Here is a 20,443-nt window from a genome sequence, read left to right as displayed (position 1 = left end):
TTTAAACGCACATTCATTTTTTTTTCTTTTTCTCTGCTGCTCTGTCCACATAACTACAGGAAGCAAAGGGCTCGAAGGAACAGGAAATCAGTTGGTTACAAATGGTTACTGTAGAAATGAGCCATTGTGTAGTGAGGGAGGAGATGGCATGATTGATTCTGATTGGAGCAGCGTCATAGCAAGTATCATGCTAGAGGCAGTGATAAGAGTTTTGCTGGGGGAGCTTGAGGAGAGGGGGAGAACAATCGAGATTTGGCAGAGCTGGGAGAAGGACCTGTTTCCTGGCTGAAGCATTCCTGCTGCAAAAGCTGAGAATTCCAGGCAATAACCCCGGTTTGAGAACGAAAGACGATTGTTTTCACTGGGGTTAATCTTCAAGGGAGCCAAATTCAGAAAGAGAACAGCTGAAGAAAACTCATGCTGAACAGATAAGGTAATTACAGAAGTGTGGGGGCTGAGTGTGTACGAGAATATTCAGTCAGTGTAGGAAAGGAGATTCCTGTGCTTTACTCACATGTTTAATGTTGCAAATTGAGTTCTTGTCTCCGCCACTCTCTTTTCAGTGTATCACAGACAATGCTGTTACTGTGCTATTTTATTTATTTCTGTAAAGAGTGAGATCGTGTTTAAATGCAACTTTTATAATACACAAAAATATTTGAAAGCAGACGGGTGGTGTGTTTTATATTAACCAATACAGTGCTGATGATGTGGGGAGATGTTTAGACAGTGCAATTGTCATTTTCAAGGTAGCTAAACGTCAAATTTGCTGCAGCCGTGTGCACAATGTAATTCAGTATGAGCAATTATAACTAACTGTGTGTGTTGTAGTTTTTCGGAGGTCTATGAGTCGGCAAAAAGAGAGGCCCGGGACATAGTTCACTACCGTATATAAGATAGTGAAAATACCACATGATAGCTCGCTGCCGTAGATAAGACAGAGAGAAATTGCCCATGGTGGCACACTAAAAATGAAAATGTGGTGTTCCTGAAATGCAAGCCTGAGGTCTCTCTAGTGATTATACGAAAAATCTAAACAAAAATAAGGGGTTCTGGATATTGGGGCCACAAATAAAACAAGGGAATTATGCTCACCAAAATACCACCAACCACGCATACCAACCACGCATACCAAATACGCATGTCTGTGTGCTGAAATAATGCATGTCCACTGTATTATTGTTGTACATGGCCCAATCTGAATACAAGGAGTGATTGTTGCTAAGTTATTTTTCGGCGGTAAGAAAATACCGTCAGGCCCCAAATCTTCACAAAATACCTTACAATGCACAACAATCTGCATGCTATCCCCTTGCTCTCTAGATTCACCCACTCTTTCACTTAACAGTTTGCATGATCATTGCGATATCTCTTCAAAAAATGTTTGATTAAGCACTGTACCACTTACTTGACCACTTGCAATTGCTCTAACCCTCTATTGCTGCAACTATGGATCGTGCACTGCATCATTAATTTGACCATTTCCTTTGTCTTTACCACGTATGCATTAACAAGCCCATTGGCTTACAATCTAAAATCTTTTTCCCTTGATTTTTCGTATACTCAACAAATCAGACCTCTTAATCAAAACCGGCGTAACGCTATCTGGCGCTAACTAAATGACATCATTATGCATCAACGTGAACACGTATGACGTCATCGCGCACATATCATCATGCGGCGCGACGCATCTCAACACAACACCTGACTCCATTCAAACAGAAGCGCGAAACGGACGAGAAGAATCTAGGAATCAAAACAGAAGTGGTAAGCATAAACTCATGGAACTTTGCCTGACTGCTCCATCTCTGCTAGCCAGGATATCCCCTTTAGTCATATGTATCTCAATTACCGATTGGGCTTCAATTTAAACACTGCAGAAGTCTAATGTCAGCTGTCCATGTTGTCAGATACAGCCCCTTTTCTTTTCCTTTTCGCTTCTTCCCTGCCTAACTATAATTGAACTGACAGATCTCTCTAATAGACTAACTTTCCTTGCCTGATATTTACTTTGCTAGACATACTCTTTGTGAAGTGAACCTATGTAGATGACTTTGAACACCTCTACTACCTAAACACAAAATCTAACAACACACAATTTATCCATCTTTTAGAACAAGATCCTTTTGCCAACATTGGGAAGTGCATCTCAAACAGTGCTGAACCTACATTTTCTCAAACCCTTTATCAACAAACCTGTGAGTACATTTTCTTGTGTCTAATTAAGTGGACAGTGCACTACTATGGACTAGCAAGCTCATGACTATAAACTACCTTTCTTCTTCTCTTCATCTCAGATTACCTCCTTAACGATTCACTATACCTTTCCTCCTGAAGAACCACCGCGACCAGGCGGTGGAGAAACACGTGTCAAGGACTCAGAGGATTCTATCTAAGGATTCAATTTGGAGGACTCAGAGGATTCTATCCTATGATTCAATTTGTCTCTCCTGCCCACCCTAGGACCCACCCTACTCAGGGTCATTATTACAGGATTCATATCACAGTATTTTAATCGGCCTTTCAAAAACTTGGTTACACATAATCAAGGATCCTTATAATCAAGGACACATAGACCACACCTAGTGAATGCAACTAAGGTCAAAACCTATCAGCTTCATTTAAAAATCTCGATTCAAATACAGGATTCAATCTGCCTTTCAAAAACTTGGTTTCACACAAACAAGGCTCCTCATAATTAACCTAGCGAAAGCAACTGAGGCCACAAAGCACTCATACTTAGTGAAAGGAACTAAGGCCGCAACAAGTCAACACTCTTTGGATCTTATTTTGAACACCAAAACTAAGGCCGCAACAAGCTGAAACCCTTTGTATTTTATTTTTGAACACAGAGACTTAGTGAAAGAAACTAAGTTCACAAAGTACTATTACTTAGTGAAAACAACTAAGACAGCAACAAGCCAACATTCTTCGGATTTCATTTTGGAAACAGACATTCAGTCTGCCACTTAACTATATGAAAGTGACTAAATATATTTCTTTCTGATTTGTTTGTTTACACCTACCAAAAAAGAATTAAACTTTGCATTTATTTCAACCTACTTACCTTGTGTCCATTTATAATATCTTTGAGAAGCGCAACAAGAGGGCTTTTTCTCTTTTTTGGCTCGGTTCAAGCCCAAGTCAGCCTCTGTGGCATCCCTCAGTTGCTGCATCTCTATTCATCTCACGATAAACTCTAAGGAACTTTTCATTCTGGGGCGCCATCACTGTTTCTTAGGCTGATTCCCTTTCCTAACATAAGCATAGAAACAGCTAAACGATAAGAATTGCTATGAAAGAATAATGAAGAATCTGATCAAAAACTTGAGATGAAGGTAAGAGCATTCATCATGGAATGGGAGGAAAAAGGCATTTTAGAGGAATACAACTGTAGGTTTCTCTTTACCACCAACACTGTGATGCCGACTATATACTTTCTCCCCAAAGTGCACAAAAACATCTCCAAACCACCCGGCAGACCAATTGGGACTCTCTCAGGTTCCATTCTCATAAATATGTCTATGTTCATCAATGAGGTACTCTTTCCTTTTGTATCATCACTTCCCTCATATGTTAGGGACAGAAATGACTTCCTCTTGCACATAGAAGTTCTACCTTGGGAAGGCGATTACATGTTAGCGACCCTGGCTGTGGTGTCCTTGTACACATCTATAGACCACAGTTTTGGGAAAAAAGCATGTGGGTATTATCTCAACACACAGTCCTTGAAATATCTTTTACATGCGGAAATGGTATTGGGCATGATCGATCTCTGCCTTAGCAACAATGCATTTCTATTCAACAATGAATATTTCTGTCAGCTACAGGGTATCGCCATGGGCACCACTTTCGCGCCATCTTATGCAAATCTGACTATGGGCTTCTGGGACAAGTTTACTGTGTGGACTGAAGAAAATGAGGTTGTGACAGATAATGTGGTCATTTGGCTCAGGTACATAGAAGACCTGTTCATCATTTGGAAAGGCAGTGAACATCAATGTTTAGACTTCGTGAAACTACTGAACACTAATGAGTACAACCTTAGATTCACTGAGACACATAGCCACACTTTCCTGCTATACCTGGATGTCAATTTGAGAATTGTAGACCACCAACTCACAACGGAACTACACAGGAAACCGACATGGACCAATGCTCCCCTACATGCGATGAGTGGACACCAGAAGAATTTGATCTGGAGCGTGCCCTATGGGGAATTCATTTGTCTCAGAAGAAATTGTTCAACGTTGGAAGTCTTTGATGAAGAGCGCAAAATCACGGCACATGGTTTTCAAGAATAATGCTATCCCAAGAAAATTATTGAACGTGCGTACATAAAGGCTCGTACCCTAGACAGAATGAGTCTACTTACCAGACCAACCAATGTGCAGAAGCGTACCTCTGATGCCAAAGTTACATGATTGAAATTAACTTTTAGTACAGCGGCACAATCCAGCAAACAGATTTTAAAAATACATTGAAAAAACGTGCTGGCTAATAGTGACTTATTCAACAGACTCAATGTGCATCCTGACATTTGTTACAGAAGAAATTGTTCTATAAAGGACACACTTGTCAATAGCTACATGCCACCCGACAAGAAGGAAGATAGCAGGATGTGGCTTCAGGCTTTCAGGAGGGGGTTTACAAAATGCACTAGATGCAAAATGTGCAAATATGTCAGTAATTGTGTGTCATTTATCCATCCGGTCTTAGGAGGCAAAATATCTATAAGTGATTGCATTACTTGTGAATTAGACTTTGTTGTCTATGTTTTACAATGTGAATGCAACAAATGGTACGATGTAAGCATAAAATGTAAACTCAAAATACGCATCCAACAACACGAGAGAGCCATTATTAACAATGACATGAGTTAACCCATGGCGAAACATTTTTTGGAATGCCATGGTTGAACGTTGGATGATTTTAGCTTCTTTTGTATCCAGAGAATTGTGATGGGACAATGTGGGGGTCATAGAGAAAAAGCCCTAAAACAGCAGGAAACACAATGCATTTTGGACTTTGAGAGTAAACATCCAAAGGGTCATAATATTGATGAGGAACTCTATAACTTCCTTGGCCAATTATCTAATAGTAAAACTTCCTTGGGTCTATACGAATTTCCACCACAGCATCCCCTTATAAATGGCCCCTTTGTCCTTGAAATTCTAACCTTTGCTTCGCTAATCTTCCCACGTTCTTTATTCTTTCTTGCTTTTCCTATATTTTGGACAAAGCAATATTTCTCTTCTTTTTATTGTAACTGTGAGATTATTTTCTACTGTTAGTATAGATAATCATTAGATGTGTATATGCAGATTAGGATTATGCTTCCCATGAGATTGATGGGCTCTAGGTATAGTCAATTGATTGTCGATTGTGTGTCATGGACCATGACCAAGGAGTGTGGTACACCCTCACAACGTGTAATAGAGCCCTTGCTGTATTTCTTTTTAATAACTGTATTTGCACTTTGGGTAGCTATATCTATACTTAATAGGTTGTTCGTTCATAGTTGTGTTTGTGACATATTCTTTTTCTTCCTTGCTAGGCCGTAAAGACCCCGGCGTATGGAAACTAAGGCACAATCACCATACACTAGTGATACGACAGACACGAGGTTCGTTTTCCAAACAAGACTGGTTTATTTCAAAGTATGCTCAGTCGGCCGACTGGGTCTAACGTCTCGCAACGTGTGTCACCCAGACCTCGTGAGACGCAAGAGAGCGAGCATCGCTCAAGCAGTAACATATATACAAACGTACAATCTTTGAAGGCAAATCAGACTGCCCATAATGTATTTTCTTGAGCTAGGGTTCGGTGATTGGCATGACAAATATGACACATTATGACAAGTTTCTTATACAATCTAATTATACTTATTTTAGCAACAGTTGCAGAGACAGTTCTTTGTTATGGAGATCATAAAGCACTTGTTCGGCAAGGATATAATGTTCATGAAAGAGACACATTCCATGATACGTTATCTACCCATTTCTATTCGTGAACTAGGGGTCAGATCCACGAAGGAGGACCGCTAGAAGAATATAATTCATGCTTTAACTCGCTAGTGCTACAGCTTTGGGGAGACAGGCCAGCACCTGGGCCTCTGATTAAATACTGTTTCTGCTTGCCTCGAAGGACTTTGTGAGGGAGGAAAACAATGTATTTCTGTACTGTTTGACATTCCTGTCTGGGTTGGTCTTTCAACATGCAGGCTGTGGCCACGCACTGTGTATGAGCTTTTAGAATAAAATACATTTTACAAAGCACGAGATAGAACGCGAAGGGAAAGCAAATGGCAGATATTACACAAAATGGACGCCCTATGGTTATACTGGCGATTCTGTGTTTGCGATGTTTGTCACATTATGCTATTGATGTTATTGATGTGTGTCATGGACCATGACCAAGGAGTGTGGTACACCCTCACACCATGTAATAGAGCCCTTGCTGTATTTCTTTTTAATTACTGTATTTGCACTTTGGGTAGCTTTATCTATACTTAATAGGTTGTTCGTTGATAGTTGTGCTTATGACATATTGTTTTTCTTTCTCACCGGCGACCCGTCTTTCCCCTTCCCCCATTTCCTGTACACTGATGATGTGTCTTTTTCATTCATTCGATCACGGGTGATTCTTTTCCTTTTCTCTCCCCCCTCCCCCTTTTTTCTCTATCTTTCTTGGCTTTTCACTTAGAGGTTTCATAATTTGTATGTCAGTTCTGGGCTTCGATGTTTTCCTGTCATCTGGATGTTTTTGTGGTTACCCTCACCCCCTCACTTCTTTTAGCGGGTTATGTCATACGTGGCTTATATATTCCATGTAAGTTAAGTTCCACTGAGGGATTGTGATATGAATCATTGCCAGATGCACCTCTTTTAAAATTATAAATCTATTTTTGTAAATGCATTAGCACTTTATATTCAGCACCTTTTGTGGATTTGTAATGCATTAGCACTTTACACTTAGCACTTTATGTGGATGTGTACTGCTATATGCATTTTACTATGTAGGAATGTGCCAGAAAGACATATTTTATAACCCTGCTTTTGTTATTGGAATGCATTAGCACTTTACACATATCACTGTATGTGGATTTGTACTGATATCTGTTTTACTATCTATGGTTGTGCAATCTGCTGCCAGACATTGATCATGAGATTAAGATTGACATACATGTGCACTTTGCTCATAACAGTTGATGGTCGGTGCAGAGCACTTTGTATTTTATTTTATTTTTACACAATGTGAAAGTGTGCATTTTGCACCGACTTTCGACCCTCAGGCGTTCTAACTACTAATAAGATGATATGTGAGCAATGTGGATCTGTACTGTATGATGTATTTTGCATTTTACTGTTTAATCATGTGCCAGTAGTTTGCACTTTGCATATGCATTAGCACTTTATCATTGATAATTGGAGGTATATGTACTACATTTTGTATTCTATCCTCACATTGTATGATTATGTTCACTAAGCACTGGCACTGTACCTCTACACTTGAACCATTTCTTTGATGTTGGGGTAGTGTTGTGGTCAATTATGTGAAATCTTTATTCTGTGATCATGTGTACCTTGCATTGGCACTTTATTGGCTGTACGGGGTGTGAGCAGCAAAGTGGTTACACATTGCATATGCATTAGCACTTTATCGTTGACAATTGGAGGTATATGTACTATATTTTGTATTCTATCCTCACATTGTGCGATTATGTTCACTAAGCACCGGCACTTTAGCCTCAACACCTGAAGCATTTTCTTGAGGCTCTGGTAGCGTTGTGGTCGATTATGTGAAATCATTATTCTGTGATCATGTGTACCCTGCATTTTGACTTTATTTGCAGTACGGGTGTGAGCAGCACTGCATGATGTTTTGCATTGTCTCACTATGAGACTATGCACATCATGCACTGACATTTTACACCATTGCATTTCTGTGATAAGTGAGATGGTTATCTATAGTCACCATGACAATGGGTTTTCTTTACACCGGCACCTCATCCCTAGGCACTTTGGGAGCATTAAACATTCTAGCCTTGAATTGTATGCCGTACAGGGCTTTAATCTCATTCCTCTACCAAGTGCACCAGCATGGTCATTGCCATGCACTCCTAGACAGCAAATCTGGTATTCAGCTTTTATCCATCTTTTGCCGAGTTTATTGTGTTTTCCTTTAAACATAAGGACATACACTCTATAATTAGTGGGTCGTACTATTTGAGACCCCATGCATAGATGGGCTATATGGTATTTCTTCCATGAAAAACGGATTCAGTACAGATTATTTATCAAATAGATCCCTTGTACCCAAACAGATTTGAAGAAGAGCAAAGACATATGGGATAGATTAAACATCTCTATACTGCATGCTAATGTGCACATTATCAGTGGAACGCAACATGGCCATTTGCGAACATATGGGGAATTGGTCCCTTCTGTGGCGCTGCCACTTGAAGTGACGCGCACGCGGCGGCCTCTCGTTGCACGCCGCCGCATGCAGCATAAATAAAGGGGGCGTTCCCGGCCGCATCAGGGCGACCAGGAAGCCTGAGACAGAAGGACGTGTGTCGAGTGAGTCCTTGTGTGCTGGGGGTTTATGGGTATCGCTGGGGGTCAGGACAAACCCCCAACAGTGGCGACGAGTGGGGGATGATGCCTGGGCCCGGTGGTGACGAAATCTGCAATTTTTTCCCTGGAACGGAATCACAGCATTTCGTTCCGTGCCGTAGGCTGTGCATCTCACACGCGGCTGGCGGCCATTTTGTATGTGGGGCCGTGGAACTTCACTGAGCTCCGGTTTGGGCGGTGAATGGCATCCATGCCTAATTTTTGGACAAACTGCTAGCAGGCAGTCATACCTGCATGCCCATGCCCGTTTTTTGATTTTTCTTCAAATCTTGGGTCTCCGACGTCGAGTGCAAGCAAGGAGAAGGGCTACAATGGCTGGGCCTGCATAGCCCAGATCTCTTTCTTGGCTCAATTTTTGGAACATCTGTGCCCACATGGTGCTGCTGCAGCTGGGGTTCTGATCACTTCTTTATCCTCTTCATCATCATTGAAGACTGCTGCAGCGGTGGACCCTCCATTTTGTTCTTCTTTGTTCTTCATCATGTCCAGTTGCTGTGTCTGCGCATGAAGCAGTCTGGAGAGAGAGGCACTGTACCATCATCTTCTTCGCCCCCAGGTTGGACATTTCTTTTGCCTGGGTGGGGCATCAGTACTTCGTGGTGGTGGTGGGTGTTGAGTTGCGGCCCCCAAGGTCTACACTGGGGGTGCCTGTGCGCTCAAGCCCATGAGTGGGGCTGGTGATCAAGACGGTGGGCTGCCAGTGGTTCAGCAGCCTCCCCAAGACAACGGACAAGCAGAAGCTCAACAGCAGGCCCCTCCAGCTCCAGCAGGGGGTCAGGCTCCACTGCCTCAGGTGCCACCACAGGCAGCAGTTCCACAGCAACCCCCTCAAGCTCTAGTAGGATGCCAGGCTCCAGTGCCTCAGGCGCCACCGGTGGTGCATCCGATTGCCCAGCAAGGACTTCCCATCATGGCTCAAGCACAAGCCCATGCGGCCCTGCAGCCCATCCCTGAATTTGACGTGTCGGGCCCGCCGTCCAGCATTGGGCCCAGATGGAAGAGGTTGGTTGATCGCCTCGATATGTACTTTAGGGCCGCACAGGTGACGGATGATGACAGCAGGCTGGCGACTATGCTGTATTCGGCGGGGACTTCGGTCCAGGAGATATTTGAGTCGCTTCCACCAGGGGATGGCTCCTATGATGCAGCAAAGACTGCCCTCCAGGCTCATTTTCTTCCCCTTGCCAACTCGGACTATGAAAGATTTGTAATGCTCTCTGCAAAACAAAAGGAAGATGAAACGCTGGACACCATTTATGGACGCCTTAGGGCCTCTCGTTGGCATGTGCGTGGGGCAACGCAGAGGACATGATACAAACTATGCTGATCCAGGCGTGCTCCTCTGGCAAACTCAGAAGACAGATCCTGAGAGAGCCGGGCCTCGCACTGCCCCACATCCTTGAACTGGGCCGGTGCCACGAGGTGGCTGAGGCTCGGGCAGCCAGGATGGAGGCGGTGTCCCGCTCAGACAAGTGTGAGGAGGTGTGTGCCATGTAGAGAGGTGGAAGAGGCTTCAGAAGACCTGGGGTAGGACCCCGTGACAGAGCTGGAAGAGCGGGTGAATCTTGCCAGAAGTGTGGGTACTATCTTCCCCACCCAACTGAGTGTCCTGCGGCAGGAAGGACATGTGGTAGGTGCGGCCTGCCTGATAATTTTTCCCAGGTGTGCAAGGCAGCCCTGCCCATGATGGTGCCGAGAGGCCCGGCCCGGTCCGGGTCCCTGCACCAAAACTGCCCGCCGAATGTTGCCCAGGTGGACCAGAGTGAGGAAGATGCCCAGGTGGATGAGGCAGACCAGGAAGAGGAAGAGAACATCTTCTTTGTCTCCAGTGTGGGAGTCCTGAGAGGGAAGAACAGGAGACAGCCGAGGTGTGCGGTGGAGGTCAATCACTCGCCAGTCCCGGTCCTGGTAGACACGGGGGCGTCAGTCAATGTGATGGCCCGGGGACATTATGATGCCATAGACACACCACACAAGCTAATCACACCAAAAGCTTGCATTTCTGTGTTTGGGGGGCTGAAACTGATCCCACTGGATGGGGCCTTCGTGGTGAAGGTGGAGCATGATGGCTCACAGGTCACTGCCCGGTTCTACATAACGCCAGTAAGCACAAACACTCTGTTGAGCTGTGCCGCAGCCGAGGCTCTCGGCATTGTCAGTTTCGCTTACTCCGTGTACATTGAGGACATTAACGACCTGCTTGATAAGTATGCCGCTCTCTTTAATGGAATTGGACAGATGGCTGGTGACCCGGTGAGGTTGCATATTGATGAGTCCGTGCAGCCCATTGCCCTGATACACCGCAGGGTACCATTCCACCTTCGTGAGCAGGTGGACAAGGAGCAGGACAACCTTGTTCACCTCGACATAATTGAGAAGGTGGAGAGCCAGACCCCCTGGGTCAGTGGCAACCTGACTCTGTCCGTATCTGTGTTGATATGAGGCTGCTGAACAAGGCCATTAAGAGGGAGAGGCACCTTACCCCAACCATTGATGACATCATTGCAGAGGTGCATGGGGCTTGGTTCTTTTCCAAGCTGGACCTCCGGGCGGGCTATCATCAGGTGGTCCTCCACCCGGAATCCAGGTACATCACCACGTTCACCACCCACCGGGGACTCTACCGCTACAAAAGACTTAGCTATGGAGTATCCTCGGCAGCGGAGGTTTTTCAGAATATCATCCGAGGTGCCCTCGCAGACCTAGAGGGTGTTCTGAACATTAGTGATGATATTTTGGTGTTCGCGAGGACAGAGGTGGACCACCTGCAGAGGCTGGCAAAGACATTCGAGAGACTGCAGTCACTTGGCCTCACCCTTCACAGGGAAAAATGTGAGTTCCTGCACGCCTCCATCGAGTTCTTCGGCTTTGTTTTCAAAGAGAGGGGTGTGTCACCGGACCCCAGGAAGGTCCAGGACATCAAGAAGGCACAGCCACCCGAGTCGGTGTCCGATGTGAGGAGTTTTCTCGGCATGGTCACTTACTGTGGGAGGTTCATTCAAAATCTCGCCTCCAGGTCTGAGCCCCTCAGGGCCCTGACGAAGAAAGAATCCACCTGGCACTGAGGCCCGCTTGAGCAGGCGGCGTTCGAGGACATCAAGGGCGCGCTGACGGTTGAGGACACCATGGCGTTTTTTGACCCGGCCTTACCATCGGAGGTCATCGTGGACGCCAGATTGAGCGCCAGGCGCTGGCGGTTCTCTGGGGCTGCAGGCACTTCAGGCTCTATGTCCTGGGGTGCCCGGTGACGGTCATGACAGACCATGAGCCCCTGCTTCCCATTCTGGCAGGGTCATCATCAAAACCACCGGCGAGGATCGAGCGGTGGATGCTCGCTCTTCTGGAATACGGGGTCATCCTTGGTGTATCGGCCTGGGGCGAACAACGCAGCGGACTATCTCTCCCGGCACCCTGGAGAGCATGGGGGAGTAGAATGTGACACATGTGCTGAGGGGGCCGATGATCATGTCCAAATGGTGGTGGAGGCGGCCATGCCCAACGCAATGCCCCTGGCCGAGCTTGAGGCTGCAGCTGCCAAAGATGAGTGCTTCCAAATCCTAAAGCACTCCATGGAGCAAGGCTCCTGGAAGTCGGTGCTGGAATCCTTGGTGGGGCGGACTCAAGAGGCCAAGACGGGACTGGATCAGCAGTGGAAGGTCAGGGAGGAACTGTCATTCTCGGTGTCGGGTCTGCTGCTCAGAGGTGACCGGATAGTAGTCCCTCAGTCCAAGGTAAAGGACATGATCACCCTCGCCCACCATGGACACCAGTGCGCGGCAAAGACCAAGGCCAGGCTACGACTGAAGGTTTGGTTCCCTGAACTGGAGAGGAAGGTGGACGACTTCGTGGCCGCCTGTGTCTGGTGTCAAGCTGCATCTCCCCTACAGCAATAACCCGCCATTGAGGCAATGCCTCGAGGCACGCAACCCTGGGAAGTGGTCCATGCGGACTTCGGATCAACAACCATGGGCACCCACTTCCTAGTGATCGTTGATGAATACTCAAGGTATCCGGAGGTGGAGTTTGTGGACTCTATGGCCTTCGAACACGTGGTGGTGGCCGTGGAGAAGGTGTTTGCGGCCCATGGGTTCCCTCTCACGCTGTGCTCTGACAACGGGGTGCCATTCCAGAGTGAACGGTTCTCAGAGTTGATGGAGAGCTGCGGGGTACAGCACCGGAAGATAACCTCCTTGTGGCCTAGGGCAAATGGAGAAGCCAAAACGTTAATGAGGACACTGAACAAGACATTCAGGATCGCCCAAGGCCAGGGACAGTCCCTCCAGAGAGCCCTCTATCAGTTTCTGCGGGTGTACCGCACCACCCCGCATGCGTCCACGGGGGTGGCTCTGGCTGAAGCTTTGTTTAGGTGCTGCCCGAGGAGTCTGATACCCGAGGTCGGGAAGAAGGAACCCGGGGTGATCGACAACCAACAGGTCGAGGTAGACCGGTGGTTGAGGATCGAGCAGGAGAACATGCAAAGAGGGCTCCACCCGCAGCGGCTGGAGCCCAGTGACGAGGTCCTCATCCGCAAGAGAAACCCCCACGGAAAACTCTCCCTTCCCTACGAGCCGTAGCCGTTGGATGTTGTGGCGGTCAAGGGGTCTATGGTGACTGCCTCCGACAGAAGGTCCACTGTCACCCAGAATGTCAGCTTCTTCAAAAAGTTGGGGGACCCGAGAACTGACCCACCCCCGGATCCGGACTTGATGGAGATGCCTGACGACAGAGGAGGTCCCTCCAGCACACCTGAGTTTCCTGTCATGGGAACGCCTGTGGATAGGCTACCCACGCCGGAGGTAAGCGGGATGTACCCCCAGACGGCTGGGCGAGGGAAACCCGCTTACCTCAGCGATTACGTGCTGGGACATTTGTCTGATCGACCTGAGTCCGGGGATTGTTGAGTAAGGGGACCCGGGTGGTTGATAATAAAGGGGTTTGTGGGGAAACTGTTTTGAATTGTTGATTTAGTAGATCTGTTTGATTTGCAGTGTGTACTATTAAAGTGTTTTTGTTTGTCCTCCCGAAAAAGGAGGAGTGTGGCGGTGCCCCTTGAAGGGACGCGCATGCGGCAGCGTGATGTTGCATGCCGCAACGTGCAGCATAAATAAAGGGGGCGTTCCCAGCCGCGTCAGGGTGACCGGGAAGCCCGAGACTGAAGGACGTGTGTCGAGTGAGTCCTTGTGTGCTGGGGGCTTACGGGTATCGCTGGGGGTCAGGACAAACCCCCAACACCTTCTTTGTGTCCTGGCCTCAGCTGTATGTGGCACCTCCCCCCCTATATATTCATTAATTGGGTGTTTGGAAAATGTGTGAACAAGCGACAAGCTCGTCGCAAAACGTTATGCTGCCGAATTGTCGGCATTCTGTGCTCTTGAAATGAAGATTTTTTCTTGGTTTTTAACTCGTGCATAAGGCATGAATAAACTATGTTTTTTCATTATTAACAGACTCTGATTTCAGGTCTGTATGTTCAGTGGCAAGTGGGAGAGTGCTCCTTCATTCCGGCTAGTCCTCCAACAGAATCCTTTGCATATTTATATATTCAGTAAAAAAAACTTTGTTAAAGGGACGTTATGGTTCCAAGTAAAACCGAAAAACCCTTGAAATTCGCCAGTTATGGTAACATAAGCAACCATAACTCGCGCCCACCGTGCACTGCTAAGACTAACACCCAGGACATCAAAGATGATATCACAAATGTCATTGATGACATCACTGATGACATCACATGTGAATTTAGTTTTGATGCAGAGCCTCCACAAGGGATTGTCACTATAATATTGGCAGAAAAGTATCAGAGATCATTGAAGAACTATCATATGCCAAATAGTTCATTAAGCAATGCATTGCTAAAAAATTCCATTGCATTACTGAGCTCTTTCAGTACATGAACAAACTCATGAAGAAACGTAGGCATTGTCTGCAGCATGCGCTATAGAGGTGCAATATTCAAAATCTTCCCATGTTGGATAGTAAAATGATGAATGCTTTCATTTCAGAGTTTTGAATACTCTGAAACATAAGTACCTACCAATGCCTCACTTACTGCATAATTGTACTACTACACACAAAACATAAAGAGACCACAACGCATAGAAATAAAAGCATATACAGGGAAAATAAAGTAAGCAAAACAACTGCACTATTACCAGAAAGTGGTGCGAGAGTGGGCAGTCTGAGGCAGTCCTACAGTCTTTCCTCTGTGGACACTATAGCCTTGGCGCCATTTCGACAAAGTCTCCAGGCAGGAGCGAAGCGGAGCGGAGTGGTGTGAGAGTGGGCAGTCTGAGGCAGTCTAATGGCGGCTGGGGCGGATGGCGGTGAATCTCTGGACCTGAGACTCAATACATCTGGGTGTGAAGAGGAGCCTCGCAGGTTGCGTAGTGCCCGCGCCGACAGTGCCTCCACACTCTCTTCTACAGCCTCACTCTCCAATGATGGACTTTCAATATTATAATTAAGCAATTTATCCAGTGCATGCTCCTTAAAGCGGCCGGGAGGAAAACTACAAAACATGCCGTCAAAAAGAGCAGCTAAATTAGCCGCCCAGCCACATACTGTAAAACCCAGTCAGCTCACCCAAAAACAAAAACTTATACCTGCGGGCTGGTTTGAGCTCACGATAGGATCTACCAGCCAGGGGAGGTTGCCATCAGCAAGAACCAGACGGCGGGGACCGTTGAACCTGTGTTGGAAGCCGGCTGCCATCGGAAAAGCAGCAGAGCTGCAGCACCTCTGTCCCAGTCCCTCCTCCTGGAAGACACGGAGGAGCCATCCCTCAAAGGAGGGGGGGGGCACCCACGTCGGAAGCAGGGAGGGGCAGCAGGCTGGCATCACGGGCTCCGGCACAGTGATTCTGGACAAGCGCGGCCCGCCGGAGGAGCAGAGCTGCGTGGAAGTGTCCTCACTGCAGCATTCCCAGGATCAAACCAGCGACTCTGGGGCGGCGAGGTGCTTAAACTCTTTGACATCAAGCACAGCCGCCCCACAGCACCATCTGGTGGCCACAGAAGATATTGCAACGCCTCATACTATTACCGTTACAAATGCACAGATCCATAACACACCGGCATTGCCACCTGCCGCAATTGAACAAAGGGAACAAATTGGAGTGAGCAAAGTACAGGTTCCTGAGGGGGATCCTAAGATCCCAGTATGTCCTTGTGATTCTATGACAACTTTACCTGTAACAACTCTTTCCCCCTCGGATCCCTTACAGCCTCAGATCTCTGCAAGTGAACCCCAAAAGACCATAGATCTGAGGGAGGGTGACAGACAAGGTGCCCATACTCGCCACTTGCACGGCATCCCCTTCAGGTTGATCACTAAGAAATTCTATCTCTCTTCATCTAATAAGCGATCAACAGCAAAAAAGCCCAACAAATCGACAACTCCGTTGGCAAGTATGCGCTTGGAAAACTCCCTGAAAACTTTGTTTCAAAGACAAGCAAAAAAAAACAACAACAAACTGGCCCAGGTGAAATCTCGGACGCAGATTTGCTGGAAGCGCTCCTCAAACCTTTGCTTACAGCATCATCAGGCCACCAGAGGAACAACCCATGCAGTGGGGTTCAAGTATCCCCACAACACCAAAAAGAGTAAGTTGAAGAAATTCCCAATCTTGCGCCAGCGGTCTTACCACCTATTGCAGAAACACAAGAAAATCAGCTCGGGTCAGCCCCTTCTTCATCACCCTTGCCATCACAAAACGAGTCCTCTATTGAAGACCCAAATCCTCATGGGTCCGACCAGCCAATCCAATTTCCACTGGGAAGCCTGATATCTCATCCTCAGTCTGCCTACCGCCTTATCAGGCCCATTGCACAAACACAATCTTGGCCCCCAAGTCAATACAATCCTATCGCCCCAAACTTGTGAGCAAAAGAATTTGGCGATTACGTCCACTGATTTGGGAGACCACGCTAGTATTGGCTCTCACGAGCCAGACCAAAGGAAGGAGTTTGTGCCAGATCCCCATGAGGGTTTATTCCCTCGGACGGCCACCCACCAACACAAAACCCAACAAATTCCGCGGCTATGGCCGCCATCCTCACCAGCAAGATCTTCGGCTAACAGGAGACTAAGTGATACATCTTACAAAATCCCAAAGGACACCCCATCCAAGAAGGCAGACTTTATGTACATCATGTCCGCCGTAACTATTGCATTGGCACCCTTCTGCAAGCTATATGAGGCGATCAATGACTCTTTAAAAGATCACACATCCATCTTCGCGATGATGAATTCAAAGCTCATATATCTAGAAGGCTATATCAATGCCCTGGAGAGACGGAAAAATGAGCCAGGCATTATTTCCCACATGTACCAATCTGATTTCACGGAGTCCTTAACTGACTCCAGAAAACCACCAAGGATGGCCCAAAGGCGGACGCAAGCCCAAACTGTGGGACAAGACCAGAATCTGGCTCTAATAACTCGGCAGGCATTTACAGCTCATCGCTAACTAGACCCGTTTCTACATCCAACAAGCTCGGAGACAAAGATGTGATGTTTTTAGACGACATGCACTTGCATAAAGAACACACAAGAGTAAGACCAAACCAGGGAAAAACAGCTAAACCAATGGCCCTAGGGGTGACTTTCGACTCTAGCTTGGACACGAGAAACAAACAGCAAGCTCCCCCCACACAAGTATGCCTCAAAACGGCACCTATGTTTAAGCCAACTCTGGGATACAAAAACCCGAACAGCGAGCTGAGGGGATTTTCCCGCAGAAAAATCAAAGCTCTGGGGGGAAGGACACAGATACAATAAACCCCTCAAACTACCACAAATTACCAGAAGCTTCTCCTCAGTCACCAAAATCGATAAATGATTTTCTCAATCACAAAGACCTGATGGATTTAAGCCAACACCTAGATGCCAGCGTTGTTAGCCATCCGGAAGGGGATAACTTTCACTCACCCAGTGTGACACCCCTCCAACAGATCATCACCAGAGATCTCTCAAGCTTCACCTCTTTGAGTGATCGCTTCAAAGACTTACGGAGTAATAAAGGACAGCACAACACAATCTCCACCTGGATTCACCTCTTCGACGACCACCGCCGAAATATATCTTGAGAGTTCACACTCAATCAAAAACAGAGTTACCGGATAAAACCAATGACAACATGCAACCGCAGTGGAGAACCCGCCACCAGGACAATAACCAACAGGCGAGGGCTCCTTATAACTTTCATCACCTGAAGAAGTCCTTTCAAGATCACCATGGGCAGAGGCCGAGTACCTCTTTCAAAATACAGCAACAGACTGGTAACCAAAAATACTTAGTACTAAATAGACATACTGTGATGAGTCTACTACACAGTATTTCAACTTTAAGAAACCTGAAAACAGAAGACTTTAAAACGGTGGAACCTTCCCATGAGGGACAAAAGGCCTCTTGTCTTCTCTACATAACGTCGGATAGAGTGGCCAACTTGCTGTCACAGGCAACAGACGTTCTCTACAAACAAGGCTTTGATTTAACTCTGCTCAAACCAAACAAAAATGATTATGATGACACAAAGGACTGTGCCATGGAGTCCACACAACCAAGTGGACAAAGCTTCCCACTAGATCGAGAGAAGACCTCCTTTCAAGATCATCATCAGTCCACAGGCCCGACACTGTTCAGTCATCGCCTCATAGGAAAGTTACTACTACTCGTCCAACAACCAGCACAAAATCCACCAGTCCATTAGAGGAGGATCACAAGGCAACTCAGGACAGACCAAACTTTAAGTCTCCAACGTGGTCGTGGCTACCAAAAGCTCTGTCTACTCGGCTCTATAAATAGCCACCATCACATACCAATACGACCAAAGACCAACAGCTACTCTCCTTGGCGAGTTGGAACACAAGAGGGTTCCTACATTTAACAATCCCTGGCGACATCAACTTAGGGGAACATGACATTTTATGCCTTCAAGAGGTCTGGCTAAAAACTAAACCAACACTTGATGGATTTGAGATTGCCTTTTCAGAGGCATTGGCAGGAAACAAAGGCAGGCCCTCTTCAGGATTGATCATCGCGGTCCGGATGGGATCTGGTTTAGAAATATTCAAGATTATCTTGAAGTCTCCTTTCGTCCTGGCGGTACTCATCTCCTGGGTGCGTAAAGAGGCCGGTGAAGAGCACTATACGCACACTTACTTGTTGGTGATGTGCATCTATTGGAACCCTAAAGCAATTCAAAAGACCCTACTGTTCGATCTAGTATCATCTACATTGGACTCTGTATACCTAGATCAAGGGGCTTGTGAGGTCATTGTTTGCGGAGATCTGAACATTAAATGCCCTATTGCTGTCTCTGATTCTACAGATCCCTCACAGTACACACCCTGCCAACAAGGAACAGCCTGGCTCAAACTGATGACTTCAAGACAACTTTTTAATACAGCGACCATACTATCCGACTCCAATAACTTACCAACATGGAAGCGTGGTTCGACTCACTCAACTATTCACTACATTTTTGCCTCGGAATTTCTCCTTGCTCGGCTGACCGAATTCAGCGTTCATCAGTCAACCCAAAGTGACATAATCTTCTGGCTATTAAATGGGCTTCCACAAAACCACTATCCGCCCATTATCTGGGAAGTATCAAACCAGAAGGTAAAGGAAACCAGGTGAGGGTCACCCGTGCAAACATTCGAGAGATTACAGCTTCTTATGGAAGCCTCGTGTCTCATCTTGAGGTCGACTACATACCACTTTTGGAACCCTATAGATCTACGATGAAACGTCCACAGCTGCAAAATTCTGAGTCATCATACCATGCACACAATTTCGATGCCCTACTGGTGGCAAAGCGAAAAACACTCCGTAGAGCTAAAAGAACCACCACAAGAAATAACACGGCTTCCAACAGAACCCACGCAATTGAGGCAATGAGATCTTACAAAAGTTGGCTACGTTCTCATCGTCTAACACTCTATCAAAAAGACTCTGAAGCTATTCTAGAGCAAATTAAGAAAAGCAATTCTAGAGAGTTCTGGAAACTGATTAATCCACGGGCCAAAGAGGCCGACTCAACAATGTTAAACAGCATCCCGGAGGCATCATGGATTGGGTTCAACTCAACATTATTTAGCTTTCCAGATCATTCTTCTTTGCCTCCTCTATCGCCGGCAACAGAATCTTGGGTCAACCTTTGTGACAAAACAGATATCTTGCGCATAATATCCAAGCTAAAGCAATCGAGGGCTCCGGGGCCTGACGGCCTCTCTAATGCAAATTTAAAATCTGCACCTGAAGAATTGACAAATTTGCTGAGCTTGATTTTCCAAAAATGGAAAATTTACAACACAATCCCGCCTTCTTGGACCTCAGCGTTGATCATTCCCATATTTACAAAAGGAAGAAAAGATGACCCTAGGAACTTCCGTCCAGTGGCTCTGCTTGACGTCATAGGGAAGGTCTACGGATCCCTACTGTTGGAACACTTTAACTTATGGGCAGAAAATGCACCCTGTAATGACCCTCTGCAATCTGTGTTCAAAAAGGGAGTCGGAACCAGCATTAACATCGTCATTCTCAGTATACTAAAAGCAAAAGCCCGGGAAGCAAATCAGAATCTGTATTAGCTTTTATAGACCTTACCCAGGCTTTTGTCAACAGAAGGAAACTCTGGGGAAAACTAACCAACTGGGAATGCCCACCGGAGATCTTGAACCCAATTCAAGCTTTACATGCTTCCACCACGGTCCAAGTTCGACCGAATACAAGTGGTCTTCTTTTGGCAGTTGTACCAACTAACCGAGGGGTCAAACAGGGTTGTCCTCTTGCCCCGGCCCTTT

This window comes from Ambystoma mexicanum, chromosome 7q (genome assembly GCF_040938575.1).
Source record: "Ambystoma mexicanum isolate Mex_15411 chromosome 7q, UKY_AmexF1_1, whole genome shotgun sequence".
Taxonomy (NCBI): domain Eukaryota; kingdom Metazoa; phylum Chordata; class Amphibia; order Caudata; family Ambystomatidae; genus Ambystoma; species Ambystoma mexicanum.
The sequence above is the reverse complement of the archived record's forward strand: the minus strand, read 5'-3'. Positions refer to the sequence as shown.